Here is a 17501-nt window from a genome sequence, read left to right on the forward strand (position 1 = left end):
GCATCTTGTGGTGAACCCTCTATATTCACTCTTGTGAAGTCTTCTCTTGATTGTTGACTTTGACACATATACATCTACCTCCTGGAGAGTGTTCTTGATTTGGCCAACTGTTGTGAAGGGGTTTTTCTTCACCAGGGAATTAATTCTTTTGTCATCCACCACAGTTGTTTTCTGTGTTCTTCCGGGTCTTTTGGTGTTGCTGAGCTCTCCGGTGCGTTCTTTCTTTTTAAGAATGTTCCAAACAGTTGATTTGGCCACACCTAATGTTTTTGCTATCTCTCTGATGGGTTTGTTTTGATTTTTCAGCCTAATGATGGCTTGCTTCACTGATAGTGACAGCTCTTTGGATCTCATATTGAGAGTCGACAGCAACTGATTCCAAATGCAAATGTCACACCTAGAATCAACTCCAGACCTTTTACCTGCTTAATTGATAATGAAATAAGGAGGGAATAGCCCACACCTGTCCATGAAATAGCTTTTGAGTTGATAGTCCCATTACTTTTGGCCCCTTAAAAAGTGGGAGGCACATATTGAAACTGTTGTAATTCCTACACCGTTCACCCGATTTGGATGTAATTACCCTCAAATTAAATCTGAAAGTCTGCAGTTAAAGCACATCTTGTTTGTTTCATTTCAAAACCATTGTGGTGGTGAATAGAGGCCAAAATCTGAAAATTCTGTCAATGTCCCAATATTTATGGACCTGACTGTAAATTCACAACAACTGCAAAACAAAGAGTAACACTATGGGGTCAATTCAATTAGGTGCAAGTTGCATACACGCACGCAGGAGGGGTTTCCGAGTACCTAGAAACCCCCCCTGGCCGCCGCTCCATCGCCGCGCAGCTGATATATTTTTTTTTCTAAAGAGAAGGAGCAGCCGGAGTTCAGCTAACATACAACTGGCTGGGGCTGTGCTGCTGGCTGAATGTAGGGGGAGCTGTAGCGGCAGCGCGCAGCTCCTCCCTGGCAGTTCCGATGGGGCATTGTGAGAGGCGGCTGAGAGGCTCTCTATTCCCGGCGCTCTATCTTGGAGCCGCAGGTGAGAGGGTGCGGGGGGGGGGGTGTTCTGTATGTGTGTGTGTAGTCTTTGTGAGTGTCTGTCAGTGTGTGTGTGTAGTCTTTGTGAGTGTCTGTCAGTGTGTGTGTGTTGTCTTTGTGAGTGTCTGTCAGTGTGTGTGTGTAGTCTTTGTGAGTGTCTGTCAGTGTGTGTGTGTTGTCTGCGTCACTGCCGCCATCAGGGGGGTACAACCGTAACTTATGTATCGGACCCGGGCTCAGAGGGGGCCCCGCAGAGTGCAGATGATCCTGCCTGGGAACTGCTACAGACAGATGTCTGCCTGTAAGTACAGAGCAGTTTTCTGTTAGGATCAGCGGCGCCCTGTTACCGTGACTAGCGGCATGCATTGCAGGCAGCTGCTGGCACCCTTCTCATAGGAGGGCAGAGCAAAGGCTTCAGCACTGCTCCATTAACAAGCTGTGACATTGCGTCTGTGCTAGGCCACCTGTTCTTCTTTCTCCCCTGCAGGGGATGAGTTAAGTCCCTCTCCCCGCCCCCTCCTCTATCTCCTGCTCTGCCTGGCCTGTCTGTCTACCTGCTTCTCCCAGAGTCTACCCCCCGCTATGAGGCCCCGCCCCCTCTTGCTTTGATAGGGTTTGATAGGTCCCATGCAGGCAGCAGCCGGTGTGAGGGACACATAATGCTGCAATCACAGGTAAGGGTGATGTACAGTACTTATTCATGTTAAGTGGGTGAGGTGGGGGTATATACTTATATAACCTGGAGGGAGAGGTGGGTTGAGGGGTGTAATGTATGGGGGGTAAACATATTGTCTGGGGGTTGAGGGGAGTAATGTATGGGGGGGTATAGTTATGTTTAAAGGGGGTGAGGTAAATGTATCTGGGGTGTATAGTTATGCATCAGGGATGGGAAGGGGGGATGAGAGGTACAGAATGTATCTGGGGGTGTATATTTATATATTATCTGTGAATTGAGATAGGCTTAAGGATGTAATATACCAGGGTGTGTGTATACCTATTTTATTTGGTAGGGAAGGTAGGTTAGGGAGTGTAGTATTGTATTGTGGGAGTGTCGTATACTAATAGCTTTTTGGGATTGAGATGGGCTACGGGTTGTAGTATTATATCTGGTCGATTGTGTATTAGTATTTTGTGCCGTGTGGCATATTTATCTGATGGGATGTACAGTATACTATGATCTTTCGGGATATACTGACGATATTTGGCAAGTCTATAGTGTGTATATATATATATATATATATATATATATATGTGTGTGTAATTAATATAGGGGGTAGCTCAGTGGGTAGAGGAGGTGGGGGGCTCTGTATTCAGTATTTGGAAACCCCCCTTTCAAAATTCTGCGTTTGCCACTGAGTTGGGTCCTGCAATCCATTTTCATACGGTAGTAACCTCGCACTGTGAATAGCATCTGCAATTCATTTCCAAACTCGCAATGTATTTTCCAAGCAAATTTGCATTTTCTTGGTGCGCACCCCCAGAACAGGTAAAATGGTGGGGAAAATCTTTATCTTAAAAGGTACACAGGACATAGTGCAGAACAATTGGTACACCCCCCCCCTCCCAATCAATAATCGCTTGGAGTAGTTTAAATAGCATAATAAATGTCAGTTTTCAGGTGAAGTCCCCTAAAAAGCTCAATTATGTGTGTAAATGATGTGGGACAGGTAGGGGGAGGTGTAAAAGAGGTGGGACAGGTATGTGGAGGTGTAAATGATGTGGGACAGGTATGTGGAGGTGTAAATTATGTGGGACAGGTATGGGGAGGTGTAAATGATGTAGGACAGGTATGTGGAGGTGTAAATGATGTGGGACAGGTATGTGGAGGTATAGATAATTGGGGGCAGGTATGGGGAGGTGTAAATGATGTGGGACAGGTATGATGGTGTAGATAATTGGGGACAGGTATGGGGAGGTGTAAATGATGTGGGACAGGTATATGGAGGTGTAAATGATGTGGGACAGGTATGTGGAGGTGTAGATAATTGGGGACAGGTATGTGGAGGTGTAAATGATGTGGGACAGGTATGTGGAGGTGTAAATGATGTGGGACAGGTATGTGGAGGTGTAAATGATGTGGGACAGGTATGTGGAGGTGTAGATATTTGGGGACAGGTATGGGGAGGTGTAAATGATGTGGGACAGGTATATGGAGGTGTAAATGATGTGGGACAGGTATGTGGAGGTGTAAATGATGTGGGACAGGTATGTGGAGGTGTAGATAAGTGGGAACAGGTATGTGGAGGTGTAAATAATATAGGACAGGTATGTGGAGGTGTAAACGATGTGGGACAGGTATGTGGATGTGTAAATGATGTGGGACAGATATGGGGAGGTGTAAATGATGTGGGACAGGCATGTGCAGGTGTAAATGATGTGTGACATGTTTGTGCAGGTGCAAGTGATGTGGGGCATGTATATGGAGGTGTAAATGATGTGGGACAGGTATGTGGAGGTGTAGATAATTGGGGGCAGGTATGGGGAGGTGTAAATGATGTGGGACAGGTATGTGGAGGTGTAGATAATTGGGGACAGGTATGGGGAGGTGTAAATAATATAGGACAGGTATGTCAAGGTGTAAATGATGTGGGACAGGTATGTGGAGGTGTAGATAATTGGGGACAGGTATGGGGAGGTGTAAATGATGTGGGACAGGTATATGGAGGTGTAAATGATGTGGGACAGGTATGTGGAGGTGTAGATAAATGGGAACAGGTATGTGGAGGTGTAAATGATGTGGGACAGGTATGTGGAGGTGTAGATAAATGGGAACAGGTATGTGGAGGTGTAAATAATATAGGACAGGTATGTGGAGGTGTAAACGATGTGGGACAGGTATGTGGATGTGTAAATGAAGTGGGACAGATATGGGGAGGTGTAAATGATGTGGGACAGGCATGTGCAGGTGTAAATGATGTGTGACATGTTTGTGGAGGTGCAAGTGATGTGGGGCATGTATATGGAGGTGTAAATGATGTGGGACAGGCATATGGATGTGTAAATGACGTGGGACAGGTATGGGGAGGTGTAAATAATATAGGACAGGTATGTGGAGGTATAAATGATGTGTAACAGGTATGTGGAGGTGTAAATAATATAGGACAGGTATGTGGAGGTATAAATGATATAGAACAGGTATGTGGAGGTGTAAATGATGTGGGACAGGCATGTGGAGGTATAAATTATGTGGGACATGTATGTGGAGGTGTAAAAGATGTGGGACAGGTATGTGGAGGTGTAAATGATGGGGGACAGGTACGTGGAGGTGTAAATTATGTGGGACAGGTATGCGGAGGTGTAAATGATGTGGAACAGGTATGTGGAGGTGTAAATGATGTGGAACAGGTATGTGGAGGTGTAAATGATGTGGGACAGGTATGTGGAGGTGTAAATTATGTGGGACAGGTATGTGGAGGTGTAAATGATGTGGGACAGGTATGTGGAGTTATAAAAGATGTGGGACATGTATGTGGAGGTGTAAAAGATGTGGGACAGGTATGTGGAGGTGTAAATGATGGGGGACAGGTATGTGGAGGTGTAAAAGATGTGGGACAGGTATGTGGAGGTGTAAATGATGGGGGACAGGTACGTGGAGGTGTAAATTATGTGGGACAGGTATGTGGAGGTGTAAATGATGTGGGACAGGTATGTGGAGTTATAAAAGATGTGGGACAGGTATATACCAACTTGTATAAAACACTTAAAAATTACTATAGAGATATTTTTTGAACCACAAAATGCTGGAAAGACTTCCATTTGCAGTAAAACAGTTGCTGGCTATCAGTTTCCACATTAATAAAATAGTTAAAACATCAGGCATTTGACACCTTTTAAAAACCTCCAGTACTTTCCTTATGACCACTAGCAGCCTTCTACATACCTATCTGGTCCTGCTATCTCAGTTGCCAGCATTTTGTGGTCTAGGAAGGTTTCCCCAATTTTTTAATGCCCTTCTCCCAGGTCACTTCTTATAGAAAAGTAGCACACCCTCGCTGCGAGTACCCGCAAAATGGCATTTCTAATTGGATCTCGCATTTCTCGGGTGCACGCATTCTGTGATGTCTGCATTCACAAACTCGCACCTAATTAAATTCATCCCTATATATGTGTGTGTGTGTGTGTGTGTGTGTGTGTGTGTGTGTGTGTGTGTGTGTGTGTGTGTGTGTGTGTGTGAGATATTTAAAATAAGGCTGAATAGCTGGACTTGTTAAACATTAGTTTTCCTTTAACCTTCATAAACAAGGACATTAAAAAACATCACCAGTAAAGACATGAACAAAACCTTGCACTTTGTAGTGTCTTATACAACCTCCCTGCAGCATAATGTATTATGTACTTAATGAGCCTGCTTCAGAGTTGCACGTAAAGCGGACGGCTTCTCACAGTCGGGAACAAATGTGGATTTCACCCTGTTTTCAGAGTCGACCACACCACCCCATCTTCCACTGGCGAAAGCATCAACATCAGTTGTATTAGCACCACCCCTAATCCTTGGTTCAGGAGATAATACTGAAAGTGTTCAGATCGCTGCAGGTGCTCCCTCTGAATAGCCCACAATTTCGTCAGCACTCCCACAGCATACTTATCCTACCTGCAAAAGCACTGCAGAGGCCAAGTAACACTACCCAGTTGTAAGTGGAGATCCAATTGAGGCCCGTATAAATCCGAATCACCCGTAAGTTGCGTACGAACGCCCCCACGCATGCACAGTCTGCTAAAAATCAGGATATCTATTTGCATGGAATTGAATCAGGCACGATGAGCGCTTCCTTTGAACGGTATCGTATTTTATAGATCATTAACATTTTGGAATACTGCAGGTAACATTCAATTTGACACAAGGATGGGTAATAAACACTTGCGTGTCTGGGTGCTGCTGGGGTGTTGGCAGTGAATGCAGGGGGGAAAGTGTGTCTGGGCGCTCCTGGAATGCTGGCATTTAATGCGGGGGGAGGTGAGTGTAAGTCTGGGCCCTGCTGGGGTTTAGCAGTGAAGGTAGGAGGGGGGGGGGTGTCTGGGTGCTGCTGGGGTGTTGGCAGTGAATGTGGGGTAGGGGGAGTGCGTGTCTGAGTGAAGAGGAGTGGGCATGTGATTACAGGGGCATCAACAACTATCTAGTCTCCAGGCTCCTGGTATGAACTAATAGCCCTGCAACCATGTATAAGAGGAATAACTTATGTGACAGCAATCACGGAATAAGAATGAAGGGGACTTTACATATTTTACTACTCTATTACTTTAACTCTCTTTTATAATCATCAACATCACCATCAATACAAAAATATGCAATAGCCACATCACAGCTTGTGGTATACATATGGAACCATTCAGACAACTTTGGAAATTTGTTATCTGTCCAAAAGCAACAATGTCATGTACAGCCAAACCTGCTTTCTACTAACAATGAGCATTTTCTGTTTAAAATATAAATAACTCCATGAAATCTACTTGACCATTACTGTAAAAATGCCATCTTACTGGACTTGGGAGAATAGATGTTATCTAGGTATACATATGGGAACAATACAACATTGTACATGTGCACTATTCCTACCTGAGCTGGTGCGATTTATTCAGCTGTCCCATTGACACAAATAACTCTGTAGTGGAGGTCTGTAAAGTTGTGGGACGCTCAGTAAGAAAAGTAGATCTTCCTTCACATCCTATTGCCAATGTCCTGTTATCTCACATGAGATTCACAAGTCAACAAAGTCATTATATTGGTAGAACTTTCCAGGTCAGATTTTAGTACTGTCCTTTCATTCTATTAATTGGTCTTTAGAGACATCATACACATGATTTGCAGATGTAGAAGCCACATCATACATCCATCTGCTCCCGTTACACTCTCAGGCCATAACTCAGAGCTGGTATATAAATAAGAATTCTTCTGTAATACTGCTGTGTATTACACTCCATACGGATGTGAGTATATTTGTGTCTCAGCGAGTGGCAGACCATCAGTTGCTAAACACTTCTTTGGATATTAGGAGGCTGAGAGTGTTCATGGGACTGTCATGTTATGAGGATTTCGGAGTAGAGAAACGACTGCACCTGGCTATTGCCTTGTCTTTATCCGATCAGAAAATAAATCCCAGCAGCTATGCTAGTTATTTGGTTTACTGAATATATTCCATAAATTTTCATTGTTTCAAGATTGCTGAAAATGAAACAAAAGAGAAAAACATTATTTTTAGTACACTGACAAATAAATAAATATACATATATATATATATACACAATTTATATATATTTATTGTGATATCTTGGGGGTAATAGGCTCGCAGAGGGTGGATTGGTGCAGTGTTTCGGTGCTTAATGAGGGTCCACACACAGCTTTTAAGTAAATAAATGATGCTTTACTTTCCAGCATGGAAAGTCAGGAAACAAACAGAAAATAATAAACAACCTAGCCCCTATTTAGGGTGTCTAACTCACTTCTTGAACCCTCTCTATAAGGGTGCAGCTAACCTGCCAATAAAGTCTCTCACAGTCTCTGTGCCTTCCCTGTATCCTCCAGGTATACAGTAGGTCATGGCTTCCTCAGCCTGCAGCCCCACTGCTTTAATGTCACACAGTCTGAGAGGTTTATGGTCCCCCCTTGCCTCCTGCAAGGTCCAGACACAGGCCTCCTGGCCCCCAATGGCTCGCTTAGCTTCACTGGGCTCTCTGGCTGCTACAGTCCCACACAGACTGTTTCCAGCAGCAGCCTGACTGGTCTGCCTTCTCATCAGCCCACACCTGAGGTCTCTCCACAAGGCAGCAATTAGGCATCTACCCACAATGCTTTTCTACTCTGTGTGGGCGGATCTGTCCTGCCCCACACAATCAGCTGCTCACCAGTGCCATCTCTGGTGATACTGCATACATATATATATATATATATATATATATATATAGTGATAGGATCACTGGTAAAGTGGTCTGTGGCAGGGACATTTATCCCAGATTCCTGTCCTATGTGTTTAAAATCCCCAGGAGAAAGTCTGCAGTGTAGCAGGCTTGAGTTTCGGTTTTTTGAAAAGCCGGTTTGGGACCTGGGGGTTGTGGGTGAGGAGAGGGAGGGCTCCACCCACGGCCACTCCAGGTTTTGGTTCTCTCAGCCTGGTAACAGACTTGATTGGGTTCCCACCTGAGAGTGGCCAATACCTAGTGTGTTGAGGGCTGATTGTCTCACCTGGGAGAGCAGACAGGGAGTTTGCTCAGAGACACTTGGAAAACCTATCTGTGAGTACTGTGCTGTGCTTTGTTGCTGGCGAGGGCATTAGGCCCTGCCAGGTTCTGGTAGTGAGGGAACTACCTGTGAAGTTAGTGCCCCGACAGGGCTAGGATTTACGTTTATGTTTTCTTTGTGTTATTTCTGACATTGTACAATAAAGACTGGCGCCGACCAGCTTGTACTTGCATCCAGACTGGTGTGCTGCTTCCCTGCTGCTGCTGTGTGTGTGTAAGGAAGGAGTCCTCTACCCAGGAGAGGGACCCCCTAACCTAACTGTGTCACTATATATATATATATATATATATGTATATATATATATATATACACACACACACACACAGTATATAAAAGTAATGCATCCGGAAAGTATTCACAACGCTTCATTTTTTCCACATTTTGTTATGTTGCAGCCTTATACCAAAATTGAATAAATTCATTTTTATCCTCAAAATTCAACACACAATACCCCATAATGACAACGTGTAAAAAGTTTTTTTGAGATTTTTGCAACACACGAATACAGTCAGAGTTTTGCGGTCCTCCCAGTCTGACTGCAGGTCTGGACACTGCCCTTCAGGCACACTGGACTCTGTAGCTACCACAGTCCCACTTGGACTGTCTCCTCTGGAAGCTTGACTGGTCTGTTTCATTAGCTCGCACCTGGGCTCTGTCCACCAGGCAGCCATTAGGTGTGGTCACTCTTCCTTTTGCTACCCTGTGTGGGTGGATTCCTTCAGCCAGCCCCACACAGAATCCCCGGCTCACTATCGCCACCTAGCTTGGTATTGCCAATATATATAATACAGTGTCATTGCAACATATGCTACATCTAAATACACATATATAATTCCTGCTTCCCACTGATTTCCAATCATAGAAACATGTCATAAGCAGTTCAATAATGTCGTAGTATAGATACATATTCCCTTATACTATCACCTCAAGGTAGGTTAAGCATTTAATAGTCAAATTTATATTTCAAAACAGCAACAATACCGCTCATTGCTCAACTGAAATAACATGTATCAGCCTATTATCTCTGTTGACAATCCAATCCGAACGATAAAAACAAACAGTACAACTTAAGGTGGGCACACACCTGAAAGATATATCTGCAGATCGAGTGATCTGCAGATATATCTGCAGATGATGGTCGTTCATACACACTGAACGACCATCATTTGTGCTGCAGCGGGTCCCGGCGACCGGGGTGTGTGTAGGGGGTGTGGCCTAATCGTGGAATGCATTGCCAGGCCCCTTTTGAGGGAAAAAACATTGTGGCGCTGGGGGGGGGGGCTCTGTGTGCCCCTCAGCCGTGCGAACAGCCAATGGGGGGCGCAATCAGCGTGATCGCTACCCCGTTTGGCAAAGGAGACTGCTTGGGCTGCTGCTTTAGCATAAACAATAAGGGGAAAGGGAACTTCTGCACTAGATAACTGTGTATTTATTTATATTTCCATCAAGATAAACCCCATCTCTATATAATGAGCTTATACGCTTCTTCAAGTGGGGATGCTGCCAGAAGGCAATGATTAAACATAGGAAAAAAGGAGAAAAGAATAAGTGTTTTTTTTGTTGGCGCACTGTAAATTTTGTTTTTAAAATATAACCTTTATTAATTAGTATTAAAAAGTTTCTATTACCTCTCCAGTAAAATGTATGTAAGTATGTATATATATATATATATATATATATATATAGTGACACAGTTAGGTTAGGGGGTCCCTCTCCTGGGTAGAGGACTCCTTCCTTACACACACACAGCAGCAGCAGGGAAGCAGCACACCAGTCTGGATGCAAGTACAAGCTGGTCGGCGCCAGTCTTTATTGTGCAATGTCAGAAATAACATAAAGAAAACATAAACATAAATCCTAGCCCTGTCGGGGCACTAACTTCACAGGTAGTTCCCTCACTACCAGAACCTGGCAGGGCCTAATATCCTCGCCAGCAACAAAGGCACAGCACAACACTCACAGTTAGGTTTTCAAGTGTCTCTGAGCAAACTCCCTGTCTGCTCTCCCAGGTGAGACACTCAGCCCTAAACACACTAGGCTTATATTGGTCACTCTCAGGTGGAAACCCTAACAAGCCTGTTACCAGGCTGCAAGGCCCAAAACCTGGAGCGGCCGTGGGTGGAGCCCTCCCTCTCCTCTCACCCACAACCCCCAGGTCCCAAACCGGCTTTTCAAAAAGCCGAGACTCAAGCCTGCTACACTGCAGACTTTCTCCTGGGGGTTTAAACACATAAGACAGGAATCTGGGACAAATGTACCTGCCACAGACCACTTTACCAGTGATCCTATCACATATCCCCCCCTTTGTTTCGACCTGTGGGCGGAACAACTGAAGCCCCCAAACAATGAACGCGTGACAACGCGTCTGCATTGGCCAGCTGGCTTCCTGGCCTGTGTTCCACTGAAAATGTAAAAGTTTGTAACGCCAAGAACCATCTCGTAATTCTCGCATTACTGTCATTACTTTCGGACATCCACTTCAAAGGGGCATGGTCAGTGATCAATTTGAACTTTCTTCCAACCAAGTAGTACCTGAGAGCCTCTAACGCCCACTTTATGGCCAACGCCTCCTCCACTGTGGCATCGGGTAGGCATCGAATTTTGAAACACTGTTCAACTTTCGGAAGTCATTGCAGAAACACACACTCCCGTCGGGCTTTGGAATCAACACAATGGGACTTGACCATTCACTATGTGATTCTTCAATAACCCCTAACTCTAGCATATTTTTAATTTCTTTCGAGACCGATTCTCTTTGTGCTTCTGGTAACCTATAGGGTTTTAGATTAACTTTAACCCCTGGGTCAGTGATTATGTCATGTTTAATGACCAAGGTTTTCCCAGGTATGTCAGAGAACAGCACCCTATTTCCGATCAGAAACTCCTTGACCTATTGTTGTTGAATTGCCGACAGGGTTTTTGCCACTGTCACTTCGGGAACTAAGGGCCCTGGATTTACTGGAGGGGCTCGGACGGCCGACAGTGCCGTTCTATCTTTCCAGGGCTTTAACAGATTTTTATGGTATATCTGTTCCGGCTTTCTTTTCCCCGGCTGGTAAACTTTGTAATTGACCTGCCCCACTCTTTCTAAGATTTCAAAGGGCCCTTGCCATTTAGCCAAAAGTTTATTTTCCACAGTGGGAACCAATACTAACACTCTGTCCCCAGGAGCAAAGCTGCGTAACCGAGCATTGCGGTTGAATACTGCTGTGCCTGTTGAGCCTGTTCCAGGTGCTCTCTCACTATCGGCACTACAGCAGCAATTCTCTCCTGCATTTGAGAAACATACTCAATCATGGTTTTGTAAGGACTAGACTGCCCCTCCCATGTCTCTTTGGCAATGTCTAGTAAACCCCTTGGGTGTCTCTCATACAACAAGTCGAAGGGTGAAAACCCGGTGGAGGACTGGGGAACTTCTCTTATGGCCAACAATAAATACGGCAAGTAATCCCAATCCCTACCATCCTTGTTGACCACTTTCCTAAGCATGTGTTTTAACGTCTTGTTAAACCTCTCGACCAGCCCATCGGTTTGGGGGTGATAAACCGAAGTTCTTAACTGTTCAATTTTGAACAGGCAACATAACTCTTTCATGACTTTTGACATAAACGGTGTACCCTGGTCAGTTAGTATCTCCTTGGGTATACCCAGCCTGCTAAAGACATGAACTAGCTCTCTGGCAATGGTCTTGGTTGACGTATTGCGCAACGGGATCGCTTCCGGGTACCTGGTAGCGTAATCCATTATGACCAGAATATACTGGTGTCCCCTGGCAGATTTCATTAAGAGTCCAACCAAATCCATCGCTATTCTTTCAAACGGCACCTCTATAATAGGCAATGGAACTAGTGGACCCTTAAAATGTGGCCTGGGAGCATGATACTGACACTCAGGGCAGGATGCACAAAAGTCAGACACCTCTTTATGAAGCCCGGGCCAGAAAAACCTCTGCATTATTCGCTCAGTGGTTTTCTCTACCCCTAGATGGCCTGCCGTTATATGACCATGGGCCAGATCCAACACTGTTCTTCTGTAGGCTTTGGGAACTATTAGTTGTTCCACAATATCTTCCCCCTTCTTAGTCACCTGATATAACAAATCCTGACACATTGCCATGTGGGGATAGGACAAAGGACTATCAGGGTCTACGGGTTTACCATCAACTACTTTTACATTCTCCCTGGCTTTTACCAAAGTAGGGTCATTCAACTGCTCCACGGCAAAGACCTCTCTTCTGACCTCTAAATCAGGCAGGCGATCACTTGGCCCAAAAACACTTCCCACCTCAATGGGAGGCACATCAGTTGGCGGGCCACCGTCACGTTCCGCATTCTCTAGTTCGCCAACCATAGTAGAAAAAAGGAATAACTCTGACTCAGAAGAAGCTCCCTCCTCCACTACATCGACAACCTTCTCAAATGGATCGGGGTTGTTCACCTCTGGAACAAAACGGCTTTCCCACAACTTCCAGAAGTGAGCAAAGTCTCTCCCCAATATTGCATCGTACACCAGACCATGCACCAAACCCACAGAAACTATAGCAGAGCCACATGGTGTCTCGATGTTCACCTCGGCCGTAACATAATATTGAGTATCCCCATGTATGCAGGTCACACCAACAGTTTTCCCTGTATGCCTCAAGGGGTTCACCAGCTCAGCTTTTATAAGTGTCACCAAGCTACCAGAGTCTAACAGTGCCTCTACTCGGTTGCCATCTACAGTGAGTACACACATGTGCTTATCAGTCTCAGCCTGCCGGTCAGCCGTACAGGCTGTCTGTGCAAAGAAAGACCCCCTGCGGTAGACATGAGCAGTATCACATTGCATAGGTTCAGTTGTAAGTGAACAATTAGCGGCAATATGGCCATAGCCACCACATCGGAAACACTGAGTCATATTAATGTCTAGTCGTTTACGAGGCAAGAACCTTCCTGGCCTGGCAGGCCTGTCTCCAGGTTCTACACCCTCAGTCTTAGGTACATTCCACCGCCCAGCACCCTTCTCCCCTGGAACAGTCTTACCAGTGTCTGTGGGAGTTCGCTGGTGCGCCATCGGGGATCGGTGGGGCATACTCATCAGCTCCTCAGCCGCCACGTACCTCTCCACCAGCTCGACCAACTGGTCCGCGGACTTAGGGTCTGCATGGCTCACCCACTTGCGCAGAGTCGCGGGTAATGATCGCAGGTACCGGTCCATCACGACCCTTTCCACGATCTGTGGTCCCGTCAGTGTCTCGGGCTGTAGCCATTTTGAGGACAGATGGACGAGGTCATGCATCTGTGAACGTGGAGGCTTGTCCATATGGAACTCCCAGCGGTGGACCCGTTGGGCACGAACAAAGGTGGTGACTCCCAAGCGAGTTAGAATCTCCTGTTTTAGTTTTTTATAGTCCTTGGCATCAGCCAGGCATAAGTCGAAATATGCTTTTTGTGGCTCCCCAGACAAAAAAGGTGCCACCAGACTTGCCCACTGCTCCTTGGGCCAACTCTCCCTTTCGGCCGTTCTTTCAAATGCGGCGAGATAGGCCTCCACATCATCGCCCGAAGTAATTTTTTGAAGGAAGTGACTGGCTCGTACGGAGTGAGTGGGGGTGGGAGGACCAGTAGCAACATCTCTGGGCCGGGCGACCAGGTGCTGTACCACCTCTCTTATGGCCTGGCTGTTTTCCGCTAAGGCCTGGCGGGTTTCCTCAATGGAGACCTGTTGAAGTCTGTTAGTCTCCTGCTGAGCTGCTGTAGCTTCCTGCTGAGCCCTGGTAGATTCCTGCTGAGCTGCTGTAGCTTGGAGCAAGGCCTTAATAATGTCCTCCATTTTGTCCTGGGGTGTAGGTTGGAAGCTGAACCTTGCCTCTCTGAGCATTGGCTGACGCCTCCTCTATGGGACTCCAAGGACACTCCAAGGACACAATTTTTAAATGGAAAGTTTTCCTCTTGCTGCAACTTTAGTGTGTGTGGTTGCCCGCATTCTCCACCATATTGTGACACAGTTAGGTTAGGGGGTCCCTCTCCTGGGTAGAGGACTCCTTCCTTACACACACACACAGCAGCAGGGAAGCAGCACACCAGTCTGGATGCAAGTACAAGCTGGTCGGCGCCAGTCTTTATTGTACAATGTCAGAAATAACATAAAGAAAACATAAACATAAATCCTAGCCCTGTCGGGGCACTAACTTCACAGGTAGTTCCCTCACTACCAGAACCTGGCAGGGCCTAATACCCTCGCCAGCAACAAAGGCACAGCACAACACTCACAGTTAGGTTTTCAAGTGTCTCTGAGCAAACTCCCTGTCTGCTCTCCCAGGTGAGACACTCAGCCCTAAACACACTGGGCTTATATTGGTCACTCTCAGGTGGAAACCCTAACAAGCCTGTTACCAGGCTGCAAGGCCCAAAACCTGGAGCGGCCGTGGGTGGAGCCCTCCCTCTCCTCTCACCCACAACCCCAGGTCCCAAACCGGATTTTCAAAAAGCCGAGACTCAAGCCTGCTACACTGCAGACTTTCTCCTGGGAGTTTAAACACATAAGACAGGAATCTGGGACAAATGTACCTGCCACAGACCACTTTACCAGTGATCCTATCACAATATATATATATACACACACACACACACACCAATTGTTATTATTCTAATTATTGAAAAAACCCTGTCAAGTGAAATATAAAATAAAAAATATATTCCAAATAAGAATTTTTTTTATATATATATATATATATATATATATATATATATAAACAGACTATATGTATTGCTGCTCTATGAATAGTATTATGGGTAGAAATAACCTTTATTTATTGGACTATATATATGTGATTAAATTGACTCCTCCTCTAAAATGTTCCTATGTCAGTTTGTCCTTGTAAGTTATTGTTAACACAAATACCAACTTAGGAGGGTTAAATGTTAATATTAAATTACAATTGATGTGGATACATTAAGTCATCATAATGTGGATGAGCATTAGGAGTGTATTCCACTCACAAATGTTGTATGATAATCAGTCACTATTAAATTAGAATAATAAAGAGTGAAGGTAAATTATTTCCAGCTACTATGCTCCCTTAACTCACAAGCCTAGAAACTGAAACATTAGTTGCAATATTAAATGCTTAAATAACACCAGTGATCGTATATATATAACATCCAAAATATGCAGCTCCTTTTAGCATAAATCTGCAATCGGGGGAATTATTAGTGGCTTCACACACGCTGTTATTATTCAGTCAGCGTCTTATGTTATAGTCGGAGCCCTTGTTCCCTAAGTGGACCCACACATACGATATCCATATATATTTTGTGGTGCTGGATTATGGGACAAGATGTATATCTCCAGAAAACAATCTTTCAAAATCAGAGTCTCTCTTTCCCATTGAATCCAGTATCCACTCCCAAATATTAATTTGCAGGGAAGAGTATGCCTCACTGATGTGCGGCGCACAGCAGCCGCGTCTTAATTAAACTAATGTCTCAGCCATCCACTTATATAGCTAGAATTAAATTTAACCACAAACATTGTTATCACATAGAGTCACATATATAAGTCAGAGCAGCACAAGTGGTCAGCGTGTGAAACCGCCGACGTACGTTTCACTTTATGACAGTTTTATTATTAGCAGCCTCGGACAGTCTCTCAGTGCAGCCCAGCACACAGCAGTGTGTGCTGTGCCTCTGTGGATGGGGAGCTGTGCTGGACCCGGGTAAGTAGTATCCTCTCTGCACCCCCTGTGTACGGGCGATCAGCTGATCGCCCGTACACACTTGCCGATGGACAGATATGTCTGGAGACGTATCTGTTCATTGGCTGTGCAGCAAACGACGTTGTTCACAGACATATCATCCGTACACACTGGCCGACGGGGGCACGATATATTGGCCGATCAACTGATCGGCCAGTGTGTACCCAGCTTAACACAAAAAGACGTGCCACTCCATACTGTCAAATAAAGCAGTGCAAGCCCAGTCCATCATTAAGCCCCCTAGGAACAAGGGTCCCCAATCTATGGATCCACCTCGACTCGCACTGTAGCAGTTTTTTTGATCGGTCTCCACTTCTGACAGAAGGTGGTATATGATCAAAGATCATGTATCATAATACAGCAAGGCTATGACCCGCCTGGGGGAAATGACGAGCCACAGGTTGATCACTGCGGCCCGATTGAATGGCCACCCGAATCGCAGAGCAATGGAGTGCCACTAGCTCGCGAAGGGTCCTATCCGTCTTCCCCACATAATACAAATCGCAGGGACACTTGATCAAATACACTATGGCCCTCATTCAGAGGTGCTCGAAAAATGCGAGCACTCGTTCTGAATGTGGGCGGCCGCTTCTCTTTTGAAGTGCGGCCTCCTGGTCGCTAGCTAAGCTGTGGGTTACCACCCACAGCTTTAGCGACCGACCAGGTTGATGGTCGCGATGGCCAAGACCAACGCGACCATCTGGGCTTGCAACGAGACCTTGAGGTTGGGTCTCGGCAACCGCAAGCCCCAGGGAGCTTCCTGCTCTGATCGAGCAGGAAGCTCCCCACTGACATCACTGCTGATGTCAGTGCGGCCGCCCACAAAACAGCAGGCGTTCCTTAAGGAACACCTCCATTTGTGAAACCACCCCCCACCACGCCTACAAAAAGGGGCGAGCTGTCGATCACCATCGACAGCCGCCCCTTTTGTAGTGAGCTCCGGAGCGAGAGAATTTCTCTCTCGCTCCGGGGTTTGCGCACGCGCAGTGCGGCCGCTGCGCATGGGCAGAGCCTAAACATCGACCCGCATGCGAGCGCTCAGCGCTTGCAAGTGGGTCTGAATGAGGTCCTATATACTTAGTCGTACAGCTAAGTCTATGCCTGATATAAAATCTCTTGCCACTATACGGATGGTGGAAACAGTCACCCAAAATCAAGTAACTACAGGTGGTGCAATTCAGGCATTTAAAGCATCTGCTTTTTCGCAAGAAATGCTCCACCTCAGCCTTATCTAATTTCGAAATGTCAGTCCTCATCACCCAATCATGAATATTACGCCCTCTGGTGTAACAGGACATAATATTTGTGTCTCCCAAATTCAGGTCATCATCTGAGCAGACAATCAGGTTTAGAAATTTTCCTAATATCACCACTCACAGTGTTAAAGTGGGTAACCCAAGGCATACGTTTCCCTTTCTTGACTCTTACTGCAAGGACAAGTAATTGTTCTCTCTTATTTTGTAATGCCCTAGTCCTATCTTTATTTAG

The 17501-nt window shown here is 45.7% G+C and overlaps 1 long non-coding RNA gene across 1 annotated transcript in view; it reads right to left on the reverse strand.

Moving 5' to 3' along the window:
- Nucleotides 1-17501, reverse strand: part of LOC148517221 (uncharacterized) — a 567443-nt gene that overhangs the window by 422681 nt on the left and 127261 nt on the right. Inside the window, exon 2 of the long non-coding RNA XR_015879310.1 lies at nucleotides 6599-7204. This is a non-coding gene — a long non-coding RNA (uncharacterized LOC148517221). The remainder of the gene's footprint in view (nucleotides 1-6598; nucleotides 7205-17501) is intronic.

The sequence above is a fragment of the Taudactylus pleione genome, unplaced genomic scaffold, assembly GCF_031769625.1.
Source record: "Taudactylus pleione unplaced genomic scaffold, aTauple2 ptg000225l, whole genome shotgun sequence".
Classification (NCBI taxonomy): Eukaryota; Metazoa; Chordata; class Amphibia; order Anura; family Myobatrachidae; genus Taudactylus; species Taudactylus pleione.